This window comes from Phalacrocorax aristotelis, chromosome 1, assembly GCF_949628215.1.
Source record: "Phalacrocorax aristotelis chromosome 1, bGulAri2.1, whole genome shotgun sequence".
NCBI classification, from domain to species: Eukaryota; Metazoa; Chordata; class Aves; order Suliformes; family Phalacrocoracidae; genus Phalacrocorax; species Phalacrocorax aristotelis.
Genome location: NC_134276.1, coordinates 50,160,668 through 50,168,414, shown reverse-complemented (window position 1 = coordinate 50,168,414; position 7,747 = coordinate 50,160,668). Strand labels below are relative to the sequence as shown.

Here is a 7,747-nt window from a genome sequence, read left to right as displayed (position 1 = left end):
CAAAAGAATAATGTAAAACATGTAAAAGCCAGAACTTTTATCTTTAAAGACAAGCATAATATTATTCATATAGCAGCTAAACAAATATAATGTTTTCCCTTTTTATTCTTGTTGTTTTATTCAGCTTGTCTTTTGCTCTAGGAAACAATGTGGTTTTGTGTATTAAAATGTCTGTTTCTCTAGAAGTTATCACTGAAATATTTCCACAACAGTGAATTAATGTTAAATATGCAGAGTAGGTTTCTGTCAATTTAATACTGGTAACTAACTAGCATCCAGGTCTGGATGATTAGAGAAGCAATTCTCCCAATCCAGATATCTACACATCCACTTTAACCCTACTTTAGATTCTTTATGGAAGCTGAGTCCTTCCACTGCGAAGCCCAGAGGAACTTCGTCTCAGAGAAATTGCACATAGGACAACTACAGTGCAAAAAAATCCTTAATATAATTTTAACTTGATTCTCTTAATCGGAGTGACATAAGTAGAAACAGAATTGTGTAAAGACCTAAAAGTAAAAGAAGTATAAGAAGCAAGACAGAAGAGGATCCAAGTCACATTTTAACTGTAATGTAATGAAAAGGTAGGAAGAAATTTAGGAGAAAGCAATTAAGAAATAATTTATGCCAGCTCATACCTCTCTATATATAAACTACTCAATAGGCCATTGAGGAAACAATCTACAAAGCCATTTTCTCATTGGCAAATTAAGCTGTCAGAATTGAATACCTCAGCAACACTTGTTGAATATAGTTAGATTAATTTTATGAGAAAAAAAATTACACAAAGACAAAATTAAAAGTTCAACTATACCAGTTGCATAAATATTTGGTGTTAATGGAAAATACACATAGATGTAAAACCAGAAATGGGTATATCTGAAGACAGATATCTAATTCATGAACCATTTGAAGTCAACTACATGTTTTCATGAACCATTTTTCTGTAAAAAGAATAACCAGACTTCTAAGACTAACTTCAGAAAATCTGAAATCTAGATTCTGAAATTGGCAACATGAGCCTGTCAATGGCATAAAGTACTAGAATGCAAGAACATGAATGCTAATATTCTAGAAAATATACAGGCATACAAAACAGAACCCACATAGCATAGGTACGTAGTCATTATATTCATAAAAGAAAAGGAGAGAGGCAACAGTCCTCTTTCTAAAATTAAGAATATAAATTCCAAACTGGCAAGACTAGTTTATGCATTTTTCTTCCTCACTTATTTTTTCCCATTTTTTTTCTTTCTTAAACAGAGGAGTGCTCAGAATAGCAATTACCCTTTAGTTACTGAAGTGGGGAGAAAAGTAGTAATTAAAAATTATTTGAGAGGAATGCTGCTCTTTGTCTTCAGACAAAAAGAATGTCTCTACCTCTCCTCTACTTTGAAGAAGAATGATATTCATCAGGAGCCTTAGCAATTTGGGCTCAATCTCGTGTTAATAAAAAATAACACTTTTTATGACATACATTACAGAGGGAAATGGCACATACAAGCTTTGTGTCACGAACTGAAGAGAAAAAAATGTAATTATTCTAGCTCACTAATTAAATTAAGATTGCCATTTCACTAAGTGCAGAAACCTTGTATCAGAAGATAGACACAGAATCTGTGAAATTTCATAAGAGTTTTTTTGTTTTGTTTTGTTTTGTGTAACATGGTTGGGGCTGGGACAGAAATTGTTGTTTGGTGGGTGTTTTTTTTTTCCCCAATTAAAGTAAATCTAATGATTAAGCAACCACAATAAAGGCACACAAAACCAGATTTTTAAACTGTATCACAAAGAAGTACAAAACCAGAATAAAAATACATTATGTGGTTTGTTTTTTTTTTAATAATGTGATCCTTTTGATTCCTAATTATTCCCTTTCCAACAAACTAAAGGAGTAAACTCACAGTAACAGTACTGTGTTATAGCAGTGACTAGGACGGACTACTTTGTCACATTCAACCTTAATGATTTTAATCAAAATGACACTTACCAGAAGCTAGGAAGATTTTCATCTGACTTACTTCCTTTTAATGAGTTTTCTGGTGTAAACCTCAGGAGTATTTGGAAATCCTCAGTGTTAACATTTTATGTTGCTATTTTAAATAGCAACAATAATTTTGGCCTCAATGATATTTTTGCAAAGGCAGAAATATTACTCTAAGATACTACTGCAAGAGTAGAGGCAGGTAAAACTACACTATAGCTAAGAGAAAAGGGATCTTGGATGATATTGCAGCTCGCAGATAATGGAAATACAAAGAGCAACAACATGAGACACTTCAGGCTTTAGAGCATACTTGATAAATTCACTCAGACAAATGAAGATAAAGTATCAATGTCTGTGGAGTTCTGATATGGATGTTATATCAGGTATCAAGTTCTTGAGACACCATCTGTTCTGAAAAAAATCTGCTTTATTAATAGATTTCTGCAAAACTGTCAAAGATGTGTCAGATGCTATATATACGGGTAGGTTCTTAATTAAAAGTTATGCAGCATCTAAATAACTAATCCAGGGTGTTAATTAGAACAAGCATTGAACTTTTATGTCATTTTTTGTCATTTTATAATGCTTTGAATTTTATAATGCTTTGAAATTTTTTTCCACTTCAAGACAAAGTAACTTTCATGCTTTGTAATGAAAACTTCTGAGAACAGCAATGGCACTTCAGCAAATTGATTAAATGGCTTAATTAGTTTTGAGGTCACAGGTGAAAATTAATTTGTTCTCTACCATATTATTTCCTATTTTCACAAAAACACTCCACAGTCAGAAACATGTTCGAGGTCGTCAGCTGCTACTCAACAAATACATAGGAATGAACTGTCAGAGGCTTAATAAGTCAGGCTGTGAAGTTCTGAGAAGACACTCATAGCCTTTACATCTGATCCTTTCTAATCCTTGTTGGCATGCATTTTCAGAGGCAGTTCATGCAATTATGAAACCAATTATCCTAAATCTTTTGGGTTGCATATTTCTAAAGAAAATGAAAGATAAGTGAACATAAAGAGATTTCAGGATTTCTATGTAATAGAACCTCACTCAGGATTTACAAAACAAACAATCAAACAAACAAAACAAAACTAAAAAACCCCAGAAACCTAACCGTGAATATCGCGTGTAACAAATAATACAGAAAAAAGTAAGTGTTGCACATGAAAAAGGGTTTGCCTAAATTTAGCTTTCTCACCCTTATTTTGCACTCAGGCCTTAATTCTTGGTTGTCCTGTTAGTGTGCTCCAGTGTGAATCTGACTTACGTTTGTCTAAGGAAAGGTACAGAATAAAGAAGAGTCCTGTTTGCAGACTTTACTCTCCATAACAAGAATGCCAGTTAGGCCAGGGTTGATTCTGCTGGCCCTTTGCAGTCTCCTAAGGTTAAACCAGGAGTCTGTGGCATCCTAAATCAGGAAAAGAATGAGTACTAGAAGATATTGGTCTGCTGGCAAGTGTTCTCATGGTGTCTTGACAGAAAGGTTAGATATCATGTCTATATGTGATCCGAACATAATATGTTCTATAGCCATACTGTTGATAGTCCTGAGTATTAAATGAAATACAGATGTGCAAATTGGTTCCCTTGGCCGGGGAATGGCAGGATGTTCATACAGCAGCTACGAACTTTGTAACAGATACAACCTTTGCATTCCAAAATATCCACATGCATTATTGTTGGTTTTTATAGGTGATGCAGCTAGGAGACTATGGGAGATAACATGTCCTGGAAAAAACTGGTACATGTGAAAGACACTTTGGAGTAAGAATATATGGAGTAAGAATATATGTATATGAGGATCTCAAAATAAGACTAGAAATGTAGGTAGGCCTATACCTACAGAAGTAAATCTGGAATTCTGAATGCAATATGTCAAATATCCCTCTACTACTGAAAGAGAAAGTTTTCCAAGTGTAAGCTTTTAAGAGAAAATAAACTGCAGTCTTTTGTCCTACAGCTTCCTTATCCCACTACATACCCAAATGACATGATCTGAAGTCCAGTCACTTAAACATTATTAAAAGCATCTTCAAATATTAAAGTTTTCCAGATTATGTCATTACTAATAATATAAATTATTTTATGTATAGGAAGAAACCATCTGAAAGGTTTAACAGTGTACTCATTGATTTCAGCTAAAAATTGAATTTGGATTTTTAAGCCCACAGACAAATACTCCTTTACCTTGCTGAAACTGCTGTGTTGCTATGAGATGCTCAAGTGAAGACACTGCTTTAACAATACTAAACTATTCTTAAGCTGTCTTAAATAAAAAAAATCCGCTTGCATTATTGAAATAAAATATTGACATGAACAAGGCTTTGAGTTAATTTTCAGACTTTTCTCACTTTACCCTATCATAGTTTACCCCTAGTCAGCACCAAGCACCACACAGCCACCTGCTCAGTCTCCGCCAGTGGGATGGGCACATAATCAGAAGAGTAAAAGAGAGAAAACTTGTGGGTTGAGATAAAAACAGTTTAATAGGTAAAGCAAAAGCTGCACACACAAGCAAAGGAAAACACGGAATTCATTCACTACTTCCCATCGGCAGGCAGGTGTTCAGCCATCTCCAGGAAAACAGGGCTCCATCATGTGTAATGGTTACCTGGGAAGACAAACACCATTACTCCAAATGTCCTCCCCTTCCTTCTTCTTCCCCCAGCTTTATATGCTGAGCACGACATCGTATGGTATGGAATATCCCTTTCGTCAGTTGGGGTCAGCTGTCCCAGCTGTGTCCCCTCCCAGTTACTTGTGCACCCAGCAGAGCATGGGAAGCTGAAAAAGTCTTTGACTAGTGTAAGCACTACTTATCAAGAACTAAAACATCAGTGTGTTATTAACATTACTCTTATACTAAATCCAAAACACAGCACTATACCAGCTACTAGAAAGAAAATTAACTATCCCAGCCAAAACTGGGTCAGCCCCTGAGCTGGTTTTGGCTGAGAAGGGGTTAATTCTCCTCACTGTGGGGGTCGGCTACCTTTTCAGCTTCCTGCGCTCTGCCGCGTGGCGGGGGGGGGGGGGCTGGGAGGGGCAGGGCCATGGTGGGGACGGCTGACCCCAACTGGCCAATGGCAGGTTCATTCCATACCATGTGACACCATGGCCAATATATTGAGGGGGGGGCAGTGGCAGCGCGGAGGCAGCGCGGCGTCGGGTCGGCGGGCGGCGAGCGGCTGCGGCGCGTGCGGTTTGTTTTGGAGGTTCATTCCCCCTCCCCCTCCCTTCCCCCCTCCCTTCCCCCCTCCCCCGGGGCTTTGCGCCTCTCGTTGTTCTCCTTTACATTGCATTTCTGTTGTTGTTTCTTTTAATTTTAATTATTAAACTGTTCTTATCCCAACCCACGAGCACTACCCTTCTGATTCCCTCCCCCATCTACCGATGGGGGAGTGAGCGAGCGGCTGTGTGGGGCTGAGCTGCCGGCTAAACCACGACAGCCCCATAAAAATATCAAAGAGGTGTATAAATTCTACAGATAAGCTTAAGTAGAATATTGGAACATATAGTTTAAAAGGGAAATAGCACAACTTCTGGGAAGAATAACAAAGGTTTTACAAAACCCTCCACCTCTTCCCTACATTGTTATTGCATGCTTGTTCTCTTTCCAACAACTCAGTGATTTTCAGAAACAAAATATTCAGTTTCTTCTGGATTCCACAGGGTTTCTTCCCATCACATCTCAGGTCAACCTCTTCCTGTTCTTCACAATTTTGCAGTCTCCATTTGCTGAAGGCTTCCTTCTGCTTTTTTATTACTCTCTCTGCATGCTTGAATCCTCTCCAGAATGTTCCCCCAATTCAGCAATCCTAGCCAAACCTACAAAAAGGCTGACTTCCCTCTTCTTTAACACGTTCTACTTGGTTCAACAGACAGCAGTCAAGACAGGTAAATCAAAGATCATAATTTGCTACTGTCCAGCCACTTTCTTTAAAAAAGCAGAATAATAAGATAGCAATAACAAAAGCAAACACGTCACCCCTCACAGTTATTTTGGAAAAGAAAATGGTGTTATTCAATTATTGATGTTATTTTCAAGCAACTGAACTGTGTACACTCAGAAATAATTCTTATTTAAAAAGGCAACGAAAAAGATTTTACTTAAATAATTTTATATAAGCCAAAAATGTCACTTTGCATTTGATACAAAATATTTGCAAAAAATATGTGGGGGAACATGAAATGTAAAGAAAGGTGAGAAATCAGAATTTTCCCCAAAATCAAATTAAATATGGCGGCAGGAGGAAATGTCAGTCTGAAAAGTGGCTGAGAAAACATACAATAATGCTTATACAATCAATTAGCAAACAGCTTGTATGAAAGTAAATAACATTCACTGACCCATTTGCAATGCCAAGCTCCTCTTACTCTGTTGGTTTTGTTGTGGGTTTGGTTTTTTTTTCCCTCAGTAGTATAGTCATTAACCATGCTACAAACAATATAACTTGGCTGATTTTCTGGGACTTGAAATTTTTCTGCAGACTTGAAACCCTTCAGCAGGCTTCCTAATGCACACAAAACTTTCAAGAAACAAAATGGGTCTTTTATGGAATTGTATCAACTAGCTGCATGTATTTTCACTTGGTGTTGACATGAAAACTTAAGCCACTCAGTTGGATCAATTAAATCTTGCTTTGAAGAAGTTCATTTGAATCTGAAGCTCAAAGAAAAAGTCATGGAGCATAAAAGAAAGATGAAATAAAACCGGAGAGAGGACAGTATACAAAAGTCCTTCAAAACAAAATATAATTTTGTGTGGCTCTGTTTATGACTTAATTTCAGTTGTCTTTTCAGTTACTTATTAAATACTTTCAATTATTGGAAAGTAATCTTGATTTTAAAATTAATTGCTGTCATTCCTCAGATGTACTGAAAATATTTTAAAGGGAGTATTACAATGATACATTACAAATAAGGGATTACCATGAAGTTAGAAGACATTTTATACAAATAGAAGATGGATATTGTTAGAAGAAAATATGTCGGGGACATGAGGCTGACACAGCTCCACGTCCCCAGGTCCAACCAGCAGCAAGACTGAAGCAGGCACATGCACACAGAGCACACATATACACCGCATACATGCATTGTCAGCCACACAGATAACAGGCAGACACTCAGAGTGCTCACATGAACACAGACAGTACCAACAGCCTCATTCTGCCCCTCTCTCTGGCTTATTGGTCCCAATAGCTGGCCACCGTCACTATGCTCTCATCCTTAGAGGCATGCAGGCATTCTCACATGCAGAGCTGGCTGGGACTCCCACGGTGATGCAGCTGAGAGTATCCTGGCAGGGTATTATTTGGGCTCCCACTCCTGCCTCTGTCCCTCTGAGCGCCTCAGTGAGTGTGCGGGTGAGCTGGTATCATATGACCTAACATGTTGATTCAAGGGTGAGTCATCTTCTTTGCAGTAAACAAAGTATCTTACAAATCAATGTAAAAGGTCAAAGTTGTGAAAATGTGTTAGGACTCTGTGTTAAATTTTCTTTGGATAAATGCGTACATTTTAAAGAGAGGCTTCGGTCTAAGAGGTTCACCTCTTAGCAAATTACTCACATGCTGAGGTAAAATTGTTCAGGTCTATCCTGTGTTATCTATCACGTGAAGAGACCAGAGTTTGGAAAAAATGAATAAATTTAACTGTCTTATTGGTTTGAATTGTTCCCACAAATTTCTTTCTTCTTTCCATAAGGCTTTATTCTGACGAAACACTGCTCATTTTTCTATACATATCTGCTAG

At 37.3% G+C, this 7,747-nt stretch overlaps 1 long non-coding RNA gene across 1 annotated transcript; it reads right to left on the bottom strand.

The window, feature by feature from the left end:
* Nucleotides 1–450: 450 nt before the first annotated feature.
* Nucleotides 451–7,334, bottom strand: LOC142055479 (uncharacterized). Its single transcript, XR_012659944.1, has 3 exons — nt 7,210–7,334; nt 3,192–3,255; nt 451–509 (listed from the first exon to the last, which is right to left on the bottom strand). It is a non-coding gene; the product is annotated as an uncharacterized LOC142055479 (long non-coding RNA).
* Between the last annotated feature and the right edge of the window lie 413 nt (nt 7,335–7,747).